We start from the raw sequence: 14,972 nt of genomic DNA, 5'->3' as shown, positions 1-14,972 counted from the left end.
TGTGCATCATATAACAGTGTTTCAAAGTTGTCTCCCTTGTATTAAATGCACAGCTCAAATACTTCAATGCTCAGTACATTCTAAATTTTATCACTTTATATATTCACATTGTACCATAGCTGTCATGGTTCAGAAAAATGTAAATAAAAGTAAATGACATGTACTATGCCTTCTGTTTTACTGCATGGTCAAGTGCTTCTTTTCTTTTTTTGTCTTTCACATTACTTGAGTAGTACCAGGGTGTTCTTGTCTGCTTCTCTCACACACACAACACACACACACACACACACACACACACACACACACACACACACACACACACACACACACACACACACACACACACACACACACACACACACGCACACACGCACACACGCACACACGCGCACACACACACACACACACACAAGCACACACACTGACAAACTAACATTCAAGTTTGCAGCTCATTTCTACTGTGCATTAACATGCCATCTATACGCAGTAACATATCATCTGTAGCTCTACAGTAAGATGTCAACTATAACTCAGTGTGAACATTTGATAGGATTAAAGAACATAAAGTACAGATAGTGCAAATGTAGTTTTCATCCTATGTTCAGTACACCACTGCGAAATACCACATTTCATGTCCCTGGGAGTAAACATTCACTATTCCATTTCCTTGAATGACACACAGGACCACCTGGTACTCTTTTGTATTGGAGGCACTGTTGTGCCCCCCCCCCCCCCCCCCACACACACACACACACACAAAAACACTTGGGCACATGCACACACACACATTGTTTTAATTTGTTCTTTGTTGCATGGGTTAGCCCCAGTAAAATAACCTTTTTCAGTAGACAAAGTGGTGTTTGTATTGATTATGAGAAATTTGTCAAAGGCAACAGGGAACATCCCCCAGTCTTTCCCTGTTGGTGAGTGAGTAGTTGGCAACAGCAATGAATGAAATCAAGGAGAAGGTGCCATGAGGACCACTGCAGTCCACAGTAGGACATATTAAAATATTTGGAAAAAAACTGGAGCAGTAGTTATGATTGAGATGGACTCAGTAAGCTTGCATGTTGATGAGGTAGTTGCTAAGATGAGGAGATTGGATGCTAATGAGGCAGCTGCTGAGATGAGGAGATTGAATGTTGATGAGGCATTTGCTGAGATGAGTCGATTTGATGTTGATGAGGCAGTTGCTGAGATGAGGAGACTGGAGCCTTTGGTTACAGTACTTGAAGAAGGAAGTTTAGAAGACTGTTTAAGTCAGTTATGCGTGAAGATGAACCAATGGACTCTGTTAGCATTCTGTGGTCACAGAATATTAATTGGTCCAGAAAAGTTACAAATGTATGTATGTAGTTATCTTGAAGAAGCAGGAGTATCTGTGGAATGAATATGTGTTTCAGGCAGTTAGTGCAGTGTTAATAAAGATACTAAAAGTTTATTTTAGTTCTGATGACTTATAACAAGAGGATAAAAAACTCTATTTTCTATCTGTATGTCAGTATATGTCCTTTATAGTCAAGTTATATGATGAAATAATCTAGAGTTGAGGATTGGAATTATGGATAACCTAGCAAGTGGAAACATTTGGAACCATATTCCCTTCATAATTACGCTTAATAGAATAAAATGAACTGTTATATTTTCAGGACAACCTAAAGTGTTTCCGTGTGTGTGTGTGTGTGTGTGTGCATTTTGCAAAAGATCAATTGATTAATGAATGCATGAAAAATCAAGGAAATAGTTGTAAGCAGGTAGCCATATAGTTAAAAATGTAAGCCATATTGCAGATATTGCAAATCTAATGAACATTGGCAATATGACCGTTAAAGAAAATATGAATTATAAAAAACATAGAACAAATTAGCAAGACAAGTTAACTGGTGAAGAACTATCTCCTAATTATGATGAAGAGCAAAAGGAAGATGTTTTTGTACGTAAAGGAGCAAACAGTAGAGAATGGCTGGTTGTAGGGAAAAAGGATGTCAGCAAATCTAACTGTAAAGATACATAAAACAAGCAGAATGAAATGTGTTACTGTACATAATCAAGTTAGAGAAATGGAAAGATAAAAATGGCTTGAAAGCCAAGGGTCTATATCACTTCAATGAAGTGGCAGAAGTTCGAACACCATATCTAACCTCGAAGTGCAAAACCATCGAAAGCTTAGAACAGTGATTGTTTTCCCAGGGAAAAAAATCGCTGTTCCAAGAAAACACACACACAACATAAGCACACCAAAATAAATAGTCCACACATATACACTTCACAAAACCCTACTTCTAACCCTGCACTAAGCCGTACATACACTATTATCTATCCACTTACCGTAACTCAAACCCTAACCCCATGGTCTGTAACTATCACACACTCACCTTACCTGCTCCCTAACCCTAAGGTCCGTAACTATCACACACTCACCTTACCCGCTCCCTAACCCTAAGATCCGTAACTATTGCACACTCACCTTACCCGCTCCCTAACCCTAAGGTCCGTAACTATCACACACTCACCTTACCCGCTCCCTAACCCTAAGGTCCGTAACTGTCGCACATTCACCTTAACCCAGTCCATTCACACACTTACCTTAACCCAGTCCATAACCTTCACACCACAGTGGAGGGAATAGTGAAGCCTCAGAAACGGCCCACTGAATTCTTTCCCAGTGAAAGAATTCAGTGTTCTGCGGCTTCACAATAATCAGTTTTCGAACTTCACAGTTCGAACATATGGTGGTGCTGCGGTAGCGTTGTCACCTGACAGTATGACGTTGTCCTGTTCGATGCTCAGCTAGAGCATCTTCTGTGTGGAGACATGCATGAATGGGTGTACCTTCGTTGAAGGTTGTGCATCAGAGCTAGCAACTTGGCATGTAAAAATCTACTGCCAATCATTAGCGGTCCAGAGTTCCACTGTGGTGACCCCTAACCTGGAAAAGCCAAAAGACACAACAACAACAGTTCGAACATATGGTGTTCGAACTGCTGAAGTTTTGACGAACTGATAGGAACCCAAAAGCCAAACTGTTTCAAGCAAAGTAAAGGATAAGTTGTCCTGTTACTTTCCTTAATGTAAGCAGTATATGAAATGAAAGCACAAGAACTGCTGTGGTAACAATGCTGCAAACAGTTAAACCATGGCATAATATGATGATTATTAGATATACTGTTAAATAACACAAGGAAGGAGATACAGTTATAGCAAGTATTGGAAGGGATGATTATAAGCTCTATGGTAGAGATTTATGTTCTGTAGTAATAATACTATCCAAGATGAATTCTATTACAATGCTTTTTTTTTTTTTTTGTTCCGGGAAGATCAGTGATATTAGACTGTTTTATTAAAGGAAATGTAATAAGAGTTATGTTAGATTATAAGTTAACATCACATACTAAAAGAACACAACTTCTTAAAAAAATTAAAATATATATTTGAATGCTAATATAGTCAGTGTACTTTTGGCAGATTTAATTTTGACATAAGGGGAAGAAGAAGAATTAGGGGAGATACGTTAAAGTATGTAAGGACTGCTAATCAGAATTCCAACTTACCACAAGGCAGGAATATAACATACTTATATGAAGGGAAAGGTAAGAATAGAAATTGACATTTGTATTCTCAGAAAGACTAATGGAAGCTAACACTGACACTTTACTTTGTAGTTTTTTCTGATCAGTTATAGGCTGTCTTTGGGGGAAAGAAATGTATTATTGATGAAAGCAAGGGATGTAAACTATAGGTGTTACAAGATAAACTGCAGGTATTATTTGCAGCACATTCATAGGTGTTGAATTTATATACAAAATGGTTCAAGCAGTGGGTTGAATATAAAAAATGCAAGACTGAATCTTAATATAGATGCGGCATAAAAGTAAAAAAAAATAGGAGGAATGTCAGAAAATTGTGGAAGTTATAGAAGATAAGGAGAAGGCAATATCATAGCAAAATGTCGTATTTATGTTGGATGAAACAAAGATAAAAGGTAGATTGTTAAAACAAAAATATGTCATTAAAGGTAAAGACGAAGCAATTAATCTTTTTTTCAATTAGGCAAATAAAGTATAACAAGTGTGTGCTAATGCAGGCACAAAATGGGAAAGGAGTGATAGTTAATAAGCAAGAAAAATGCAGTAGAATTTTTTTCTGATATATTTATTCAAGCAGGTTATAAAGAATGTTAAAAGGGGAGTTAAACATTTCAAAATAAAGAATGGATATACTATGCAGAGAAATTACTACTGAGGAAGTTCAGAAACAGAGAGAGAGGAAGGAATGAATCTGTGATGGGGGCTGATTGCATTAATTACAAATTTTACAGAAAAATGAGTAAAGACAAACATTTTTTTTTTTCATAAAGTGATGAGAGTGGTCATGAGTCAAGAAATAAAATCAAGAAAAGTATGTAGAACTATCAATAAATATATTTGAAAAAATGCAATAAACTATCAAATATATTTGAAAAAAATATGACAAACTATCAAATAATTAGATTCCCATATCAGTATGTAAAATGCATTATACAATATTCATGATTATTTTTTAGATATGGTTTAATAATATCACAGGAGATGTAGTCAATGATGGAGTTTATGGGATGAAAGGAAAGGATCGCAAGGACATGTTTGTTATAGTTAAGGAAGTAACAGAGGTAATAGCACAAGAATAGTCAGAAGGCAAGTTGATTTCATGTGATATTAAAAAGGCATATCATATATTCCATGAATAGTTATGGAAATTTTTTAAAACAGTATACTATTCTAGGTAAAAATGTTTATTTTTGAAAGCTATTTATGGCAATGCAGTTACCAAGACAGCAGTAAATTGTTGGTTAAGCAGAGAGAGAGATTAAAAGTAAAAGTGGGGGATGTCAGGGATACCTGATGAGTATGCCACATCTCTGGCAAAGAAGAAAAGGTGAGGCAAATTTGATTTACAGAAATTTAGTCAAATTACCTTTAATGATGTGTTATTTATTTATTTGCTTTTGTTTACTAGGGAAGTCTGACTAAGAACTGAAATGTTCATTTTCAGTGGAGGTCTCAGGAGAAAAGCTCCAAAACAAAGATATCCATGTATTTTTGACAATTCAAAATAAAAACAGTGAACAAACATTATAAAGTATTTCAAAACAAACAATATAAAATATTACTTACAAAGCAAATCAGATTAAGGAAATGCATGTTTTCAACATGTTATGAGTAGAATCAAAAATACTTATATAGTGTCCATAGTGGACAGATTTAGGATTGCATACTTCAAACAGTAGGTGAGGTACAGCTGCATAGATTACTAGTTGCCAGCTAAAATTTTAAGGTGGATTTGAACTGTTGCACATTGTTTTAAAGCCTAATGTGGTTTGAAAGTTTGTTCCATGATTTGGAGATGGTGACAGAGAACAGTGAGTCACCATAATAATTATTAAATTTATTAACAAAAGCTAGTTTAAGTTCTGAGAATCTTAGGGTTTTATTTCATACATGACATTGGTTGATATTTGACAGTGAGGGTGTTTTAAGAGAAGGATGAAGTATTTTGTGTGCTATGAGTAGCTGGGAGAAGGTGATATGCTGCGGAAGCCGAAGCAAGTTGAGGACATTAAGCACTAGGCAGTCATTGGAGTGGTTTGGGAGGCAGCAAGAGATTTTGCTAATTTAGTTGTAGGTGCCTTCTAGTTTGTGTTTGGTAGGACAGTTGAGATTTGTGAATATTGTTAAGACATATAAGAGGCTAGGAAAGAGAAGGGAAATGGCAGGTGATTGTTTTACTATGATCACTTAGTAGGTGTTTTGTTCTGAAAGCAGAAATTAGTTTGCAGTGTGTTTTGTGACTACAGGGTCAATGTGCAGATCAAATTTGAACTTGTTATAAATGCTTTATATAGTTAGTTAATTAGTTAGTTGTATTTGTTAACCAGGAAAATAAGACTTGGCAGTGCCTTTTTTCATCAAAGGCCCAGAGAAAAAAGCTCCAGCACATTTACAAATTTAACTTACATATTAATGTTACAGTTTTCTTTTCTACAGTTTCTTACAGAGTCAGTTTTAAGATCCATATAATATTAAGAATTGATGACATGATAATGCCCAGTAATTTTGTCTTGGTGATGTTTCGAATTGTTGTGTTATTTGAGGAGATAATATTAAGGTCCATGTTATTATGATTTAGGTTTTTATGAAGAAACAGGATTAGTTTGGTTTTGTTGGGTTTTAAAAGCAACTAAAATACATTTAGCCAGTGTTCTCTACAGGTGAAAGCTTCCTGTGATGGTTTGCAAGGTAGAGAGATTTGTGAATAAGCAAACTCAACCTGAGTCATCATATTATATCATGGTGTGGAATTTTGATTCCTTGTCTATGTCATTAAGGAAGCTACTGAAATGTGTTGGCCCATATGTGGAGCATGAGAGACTATTATAGTGCTTCAAAGAAATGTGGAATGGAAGTAACTCCATTTTACAGATGGAGTTCAATTGTTTAGGTAGCTGGTGAACCAGCTAGTTGAGGAAATTGTGAGGCCTACATGATTTAGTCTTTGGAGGAATACTTGATGTTAGACCATGTCAAAGGCTTTTATAAAGTCCAGGAAAAGGGCAGAGACAAAATTACTGAGCTTTTACTTTGATTAATGGTATTTAGAAAATGTAGTAATGCAGATTTGGTGCTGTGGTGGGGTCTAAAGCCATGTTGGGTAGGAGAAAGTAATTGATTATTAACTATAAAGCCTAGGATGTGCTGATGTAGAAAGTTAAGCATTAGTAGAAGTATCTTTAGGCTGAATTAAGGGAAGTTGTTATTGTAAGTTTATAAGTAAGGAATTTAATAACCATAGTGAAAAAAGAAGAAGGTTAATGTAAGAGGAGCTCAGAGTATAATAGAGGATGAGAGTAGTACTTGTAAGTGTACAAGATGTAAGAGAGAGTAAATGGTAGATTAAACTGACTAGGATAAATGGTTGATATAAGAGGGCAAAGAGGTAAAGGAAGGAAGGGGTATGGGGATTTTGTGGGATTAGTATACATATGCCTAGGATCAAGGACATGTGTGGTTATTTTGATAGTGTTTTTTCAATGTTAATTTGAAAGTCTTAAGGGATACAATGGCAAAGATGTTAAGTGGTAGAGCATTCCGTAATTTAGCAATGGCATAGGAGTAGATACTTTGCCCAGCTCTTTTTCTGGGTTTATATACTTGTAAGAGGAGTTTGTTAGTGGAGCAAAGGGTTCTAGATGGGGTATAAGGCAACAAGATAGATTTTAGAGCACAGCAGCTTTCTAGGTTGGAGATTATTTTATGAGCCTGAGAATGTTATGCTATGTTCAGGTAGTAATGAAATTCTAACCAGTTTAGTTTTTTAGGGCATCACAATTGTGGGTACAGTAAGGTACTCCAGTGGCAAATTTGGCAGTTCTATGACAGTATGATTGTAGCTTTTTCCGAAGTGTTGTATGAAGATTAGTAAGAATGGGGGTTGCATAAAGAAATGTCGGAAGTAGGAGGGCATTGGCAAGGGTTAATTTGGTAGAAGTGTCCATGTACTCTTTATGTCTATAAAGTTTGGCTAGTTTGATGTGTGTCTTTTTTGATTATGTCAGATATGTGTTGTTCAAAGGTAAGCCTGTTGTCTATAGTAATTTCTAGTAGCTTTGCATGGGTTACTATTTTAATTTCACTTTTGTTTTGTGAATATAGTTTAAAATCATATTTTAGAGGCCTTTGACAGAGCAATAGAAGCTTAATTTTATTTTATTTAAGTAGTACTTGTGAATCATATAACCAGGTTTTGATAGAGGTGAGTGGGGTTGGTAGAAGAGGCGATAATGGTGGTATCATCAGCATATTGGATGATAGTGCTTTGGGGAGAGGCAGTATAAAGTTTGTTAATAAATATATTAAAAAGCAGGGGTCAAAGAATAAATCCTTGGGGGACTCCTGTATTGTTTATTTGGTAATTGGATATGCTAGTTTGCCATTTGACACATTGCTGCCTCTTTGTTAGGTAATTAAAAAAAAATTAGAGTACTGGGGTAGCACCCTAGTGCAGAAAGTTGTAATAATAGTTTAGAGTGAGACAGTGTGTCTAAAGCTTTTGATAGGTCTAGTAATATTACAGATGTAAATTGGCTGTGGTCCGTAGCTTTCTAAACAGTGTCAGTGAAGGATAATAGTGCTGTAGTGGTGCTACATGCAGAGCGAAAACAATGTTGTGTAGATGTAAGGAGGTTGTTGTCTAGGAGAAATTTTAATAGTTGTTAATGAATGCATTTCTATAATAACTTAGGTGGGGAGAGAGGATAGAGGTAAGTCGAAAGTTTGATAATTCCTGTTTTTTTCCTCCCTTATGTAATGGAAAAATAAAGGATTATTTTTAAGAGTTTAGGGATGCAGTATTCAGAGATAGACCTATTTATCAGAATACTAACAGGACAGGCTATAACACCGGCAGCAAGTTTTAGATATTCTGATGGAAGATTATCAGCAGACAAGGAGTAGATTATGAACTATAGAGATAGATACAGCATGTAAGGAGAACGTATTTTCTGTGGGAGAGAAATTAAAGCTAGGGTGACTGTCTACAGAATCAGTGCTAGGTGAGTTCTCAATTTGATTAGAATTGTTGTTGGTTGATGAGAAGTTTGTAAGTTTTAGAATACTGTTTATGAAGCAGGAGTTAAACATATTAACTATTTCAGATGCTTCTTTCTCTGGAGCAGCAGAAGGATTTTGAGATGTCCCTGGAGAGAGACATTTTCATATGGATTTCCAGAACTGTCTTGGGTTGTTTGTCTGGTTTAACTGTTGTGCAGTTTTTTGTTTTTAATCACCAATGACTAGGTTTTTTTTGGAGGTGCTTAAATTTTAAGTGATTACATTCATTTTTGACTCTTCGCCATACTTTCCAGGCTTGGTCTCTAGGTAGTACCATTTGGTGAGTTTTCTAAGCCAATGTACATGATTGGTTTTAGTCCTTTTAGTACACAAAGGAGCTAAGCTATTGAGCGTATCCAGAAACGTGTTGTTGAAGGGGCTTATGGCATTGTCTAGGAGGAGTATTTTTAGCGGAGAACAATTTATAGTTTTCAGGATATTGTTGAAGATCTGTTGGTTAAAATTGGATAGATTTCAAAAGATTTTGTAATTATGGCTTTTAGGCATACTAGGGGATGCCCTGTGGGTATAAGCTGGTGAGAGGTCACTTAAGGTATTTGGTAATATATCAGAGTTGGAATATTTTAATGTTTTATTAACTAGTACCCAAGCAAGAGCTGCTCCTAGGTGAGTTTTGCTATTTACTCTGGTAGGGCAGTTTATAAGCTGCGTGAAGGCTTGGAGGTAAATGTGTTCTGATGTAGGATCGATGATCATATTTTGCAGTTAATGTTAGTGTCACCCATTATAATGGTTTCATTAGAGAAATTATTGGAAGTCTAGGAAAGAAAGCCTTCAAGAGTTGGGATATTTTGGCCAGGTGGTATACAGACTACTCCAATGCAAATTTGTTTAGTGTTATTTATGTGTATGTATGCTAATAACATTTCTCCTTTGCTGAAAGTAGGGGCAGGCTTGGAGAGGGGAGTAACAGATAAGCTGGGGTGATCAATTAGTGCTACCCCTCCACCTTTTCTATTGATCCTATCTTTTCTCAGGATGTTGTATCCTGGATGCACAATTTCAGAGTCCTGAATATGTTATTTGAGCCATGTCTCAGTAACTGCTACTGTATCTGGGGACCAAAGTATCAGCCAGGCATGGCATTCTGAGATTTTGTTACTTATACTGCGTATATTAAGTGCAATTAGAAATAGTTTTTTGGTGAAGGAAGGGTGTGTAGGTCCAGGGTTAGGGTGAATATTGCCACATTGCAAGAGTTTAAGGAGCTGGTCTTTGAAATGGTGAAGAAATAAGTCTTTGTTGGCATACTTGGTGTGTATATGGTGTGAGCTTTATTTTATTGGGTGTTGGCAGGTAGTAGAGTCTGGTAAGGTGAGTTGTGTTAAATTTGATTAAGTAGGGAGTTGTGTTAGAAAGCTGTATCTGTGGATGTTAACAGGTAGAGACTAGGTAGATGTTCTTATAGGTGCTGATAGTAGAATATAGTTGATAGTGCTGGCTTGTAGGAGTAAGCCAGGTAACAGAAATAATGTTGTAGAGAAGAAGAAATAGTGTATAGAGGGAGACATGTTTTTGGTGTAAGCTGGTGATTAAAACGTGAACTAGTTGTACAAGTTTGAAATTATATTTTAGCTGTTTTTATTAGATAAAAGTTGACAAGAAATAAGATAAGAAGGAAGATGGACAGTGTATTACCTACAAGTGAGAGAGATGAATAAGTGTGTGAGTAGAAGTTATTTGGATGTAAAAGAGAGTTGATTATATTATTAGATTTGAGAGTTGTTATATTATTGGTTCAGGATGCTTGTTATTATGTTAGTATTGAGTTAATAGGATGTTGGTAATTATGTTATTAAGTTATGAATTAGTGAGAGACTCATGGAAATCAGACTCCAATGTAAGGACAGGGTAGTATTCATAATCTCAGTTTATGCCCCATAGCATGTTTGTGATAGCATTCAGACAGTCATTGCATAGCCTACTAGATAAAGCAGGACAACATGAACTGATGATGAAAATGGAGGATTTGAATTCACATACCAAGACAGATAGACAGACAGAACAGAATACGAGGACTGCTTTGGTCTACATGTGTAGGGGAATGGGAATGAAGGAGGAAATTCCATTCTCGACTTCAGGCAAATAGCTTGATGGTAGCCAACACATGTCTTAGCAACAGAGATGGTGACAAGATCATTTACAAGCGTGAACATCATGCAACTCATGTAGATTTCATCCGAGTAAGGAAAGGGCACTAGGTTAGAATCAATGATTGCAAAGTCATCCTCATTGAAACAGTCAGCCAACAGCATGAACCACTGGTTGCCACAATTACTTGCAAGCAATGGTTAGAGAAGGCTCTGAGGTCAACAGAAACTAGGCTGGAAACTTGGAAGACACCTGGAGAAAAGTACAGTATTTCAAGGAAACACGTAGTGATCTAGTGCCTTGGGATGAAGAGGAAGTAGGCTGAAATAGGTGAAAAAGAATGCCAGTCTGACAAAACAACTTGTGTGAGGACTATAGAACTGATATAGGACTAATCCAGGTATGGCAGTAAGGTGCACAAGGAAAGATGGTGGTGGAGTGCAGGCATTCAGGAAGTCATCAAAAGAAAGAAAGGAGGAGGACAAAAAAAAGTGGGAGGTAGAAAAGATAGAAAAGACAGACAAGACAGACAAGGCTTAAATGGACTACTAGTTGCAATAACAAAAGAACAAGGCATCAGAGGCATTTCTCTCCCAGCTTCTGGAAAGTGACTCACCAGATGACACAAAGAAACTGTATCAGACTGCATTGCAAAGACATCAAGAATCAGACGCCCTTCATAGAGGATGCCAGCAGCAACCTGATCGTTGTCCCTGAGGACATCAAAACCAGATGAAAGGACTACTTCCTACAGCTTTTGAATGAAGAAAACCTCACAGAAGATGTACTGTCCCAGACACAGCCTTCAGCAAAAGAAGAAGAGAAGCCCGCTCTAAAAGAAATAAGAAATGCACCAAGGAAAATAAAGTCTGGGAAAGCAGTAGGCTTTGATTAGATCATGGCAGGTATGATCAAGATGTAGGGAGAGTTAGGTGAGAAATGCTTCCAGAGGGGACTGATACCAGTATGGAGAGAAACTGGGTAATAAACATTCTGGTGCCAGTCTATAAGTACAAAGGGCATTCCCAAGTGTGAGTAGCATAGATGTATCAAACTTCTGTTATACTGCATAAAAGATCTGGACAGTGTGATTGATAAGCAACTACACAGAACAGACAGTAAGATGGGAGATGAGCAGTTGGGATTCAGATTAGGATGTGTCATAACCAACCTGATGAATGCTCTATTAATGATAGCTTAGAAGAAGCTAGCAATGAGAAAAGAGCATGTTGAGAAAGGCATTCCTAGACTTGGAGTGTGCCTTTGACAAAGTCCGAAGCAAATTGATCTGGTTAGTTCAGCAATGGTTAAAGTTCCAGAAATATTAATAGAATTAGTTCAGTCTACATACAAGGACCCAATGACATGAGTATGAACAGTGTTCACACTCATAGAGGGGCTCATAATGGGAGACGGTGTGCATAGTGGGAGTTGGTGTGCATCAAGATTTAGTTCTGAGCCCATTGCTGTTCATACTTGTGATGGACTACATTAGAAAACTGGTCAGAGGAAACGGATCCACAAAGCTGCTGCATGCAGATGATGTAGTATACAGGCAACCTCTATAGAAGAAATTCAACAAATATTATGGGAATGGAATGGAATGCAAAAAGCACATGGGATGAAACTGAACACAGATAAGGCATTTGTAATGGCAGCAAATGGGGGAAATTGGAAGAAGCTGAAAATTGAGATAGAAGGGAAGTAGAGGAACAGGCTAACAACTCAAAGTATATGGGAGGGGTGGTTAAAGAGAAGGGAAGTCTGAATGAGGAGGTTAAAGCTAAAATCAGAGGTTCTGCAGTCATGTGTCACAGGGTGTCAGAGATAGTGTGTGGCAGATGAATGATAAAGATGCTTAAAAGTAAGGTGTACAAAGCAGTGGTTTGACCAGTACTACTGCATAATTCAGAGGCCTGGGTAGTGAAGGCAGAGTAGATGAGCAAGTTAGAGGTGATAGAGATGAACTACGTGAAATGGTGGGACAGACGAAGAATTGAGAACATCATAGTTGAAGCACAAGTAGCTCCAAATGCAGAGGTCAAAAGACAACAGATTACTGTGGTTCGAAGACATGTGCAGAAAACCAGAAGACAATCTGGCAAAGAAGATTTCAGACAGATAGGTACAAGGCAAGAGAAAATGAGAGAATCCAGCAAAGAGATGGACGGATTGTGTGAGAGAAAATCGAAGAAGGTAGAAGAGTGGCAATGAATTGAGAGAGATTATGACAACTGACACAATGATCCAATCCCAAGCACATGTAGAAAAATGGGGAAAGGAAGGGTTGATGATGTTACAACTATAGTTCTACTCTACTCAGCCATTTGACCTCTGTAGTACCTTGTTGACTACTCAATAGTTCTGTATATTCCATGCATCCTGAACTCCTCCCACTTTAGAACAGACCAGGCTCATGTATATTTCATGCCTGCTGAGATCCATCAATTTTAGTACAGACCAGGTATTAAAGAACTGTCTGTCCTTATACTGAAATCATAGTTTGATTAGACAAATGATTAGACAAATTTCATGATATACTCAACCTACATCTCAGTATCCCACCTTTTACAGTGTTAAAGCAGCACTAATAAATAAAGCATACAGATGCACTCTTCCTATCACATGGTGGTATTATCCTGGGCTTTGTTGTCATCTAGTGAATTATAGATATCTCTGCATCACTACTTTTTTTGACACACAGATGTCTTGGTCCAGATAATTACACTGGCAATTTATTTCTCCTTTATTTAACGTATATATCATGTATCATGACAGCATAAATATTCAATGCAGATTTTCATTGTTCTGATGCTTTGCTGTTGTTTTGCTATGTAATGTGTGTGTGTGTTCATTTGGATGCATGCTTGGCTGTGTGCATGAAGGTGTAGGTAGATGTGTGGTATCGGGTGCCACGATGGCACCCCACATTTCTTCCTGTTGTCAAGCTGTACCTCTTTTGGAATGCTGTAATATGCAAGAGTGCCTGAGTGTTGATTGCACGTCATGTAACAGTTACCTTTCCTGTCACTGCCCAGGAATTGCATTAGAGCTTTGGAAGATTAATGCAGCATTTCTGACTTTAATAAAATGACCAGCTGTAGATGAACAGTAGTTAATGCAATAGTTTCTGATTAGTCATGCATCATGGTATTTCTAAAATTTAAAATATCAGATTTGAAGACAAATTAAATTACTTATCATCATGTGCTTTTTTGCTAAGTATGAAACTGAAAGAATTTGAAAACAGAACAAGACAGCATATGTCAAAATATTTACATTTCTGGATTGCTTCAGATGTCTGCTGTTAAGAGATACCTCTTAACAGTTTTCAAAAATAAACGCATCCCCAATATTAACTAAAAAAAAAAAAAATTGAAGGACCTTCAGCTAACCCCAAAAAAGGTAATATCTAGCCAGTTTTCCAGCATTCCTGGAACAAGGATACCACTGTAAAAATCAGTAATCCTGATATAAAACCTAATATTTTAATTGATATTGAATACATGCAAGTAATGAATTTGGGTTTCTAACTGCAAAACTGTAAAATAAAAGAAATGTTTCTATTTCCAGTTTTTACAGACATAGTTAAGTTAAGGTCAAATGATGTGTCCACCTTCTATTATGGTTACATTTTAGCAATATTCAGTAACATCAGAAATTCAAGAGTACTTGGAATTTTAAGCACTTTGTGTCTCATTTCTCATAATAGATCCTTAGTACAGTCAATAATTATTTGAAAGATATGAATGTTGTCCCCTAAAATGCTTATATCTTCACAGAATGCCTACACTATTCATGCATGTTTTTCTACTTCAAAAAACCCCCAAAAAACTGAAACTGCAGAACAAATAGATATCATTACCTAAGCATATCAATTGCATCTACATGTACAACAAGAACAGCATTTTCCATATTTTTAGGATTGCCTCCTTTTATTACATATGTGGTATACTTATAATGCAATAATTTTTAATTTAGCTTTATTCTAATAAATGGCAAATCATAAGATTATTTTTTTTATCTTTAGTGCTTTATACTTACCATTAAAGTACACTTGAGTGTGCACACTGACCACATCTGCAAATATTAAGTAAAAAAGATTGATACTGGAGTAGATTCATACCATGAATGAGATGTTAGATAGTGCTAGGTATCTGTCTCTGATCTCAGCTACCAGTCACCTGTCACAAATGGCATGAGGGTACAATCCTA

This window comes from Protopterus annectens, chromosome 15.part0 (genome assembly GCF_019279795.1).
Source record: "Protopterus annectens isolate FY-2018-M chromosome 15.part0, PAN1.0, whole genome shotgun sequence".
Taxonomy (NCBI): Eukaryota; Metazoa; Chordata; order Ceratodontiformes; family Protopteridae; genus Protopterus; species Protopterus annectens.
Note: the sequence above shows the minus strand (reverse complement) of the source record.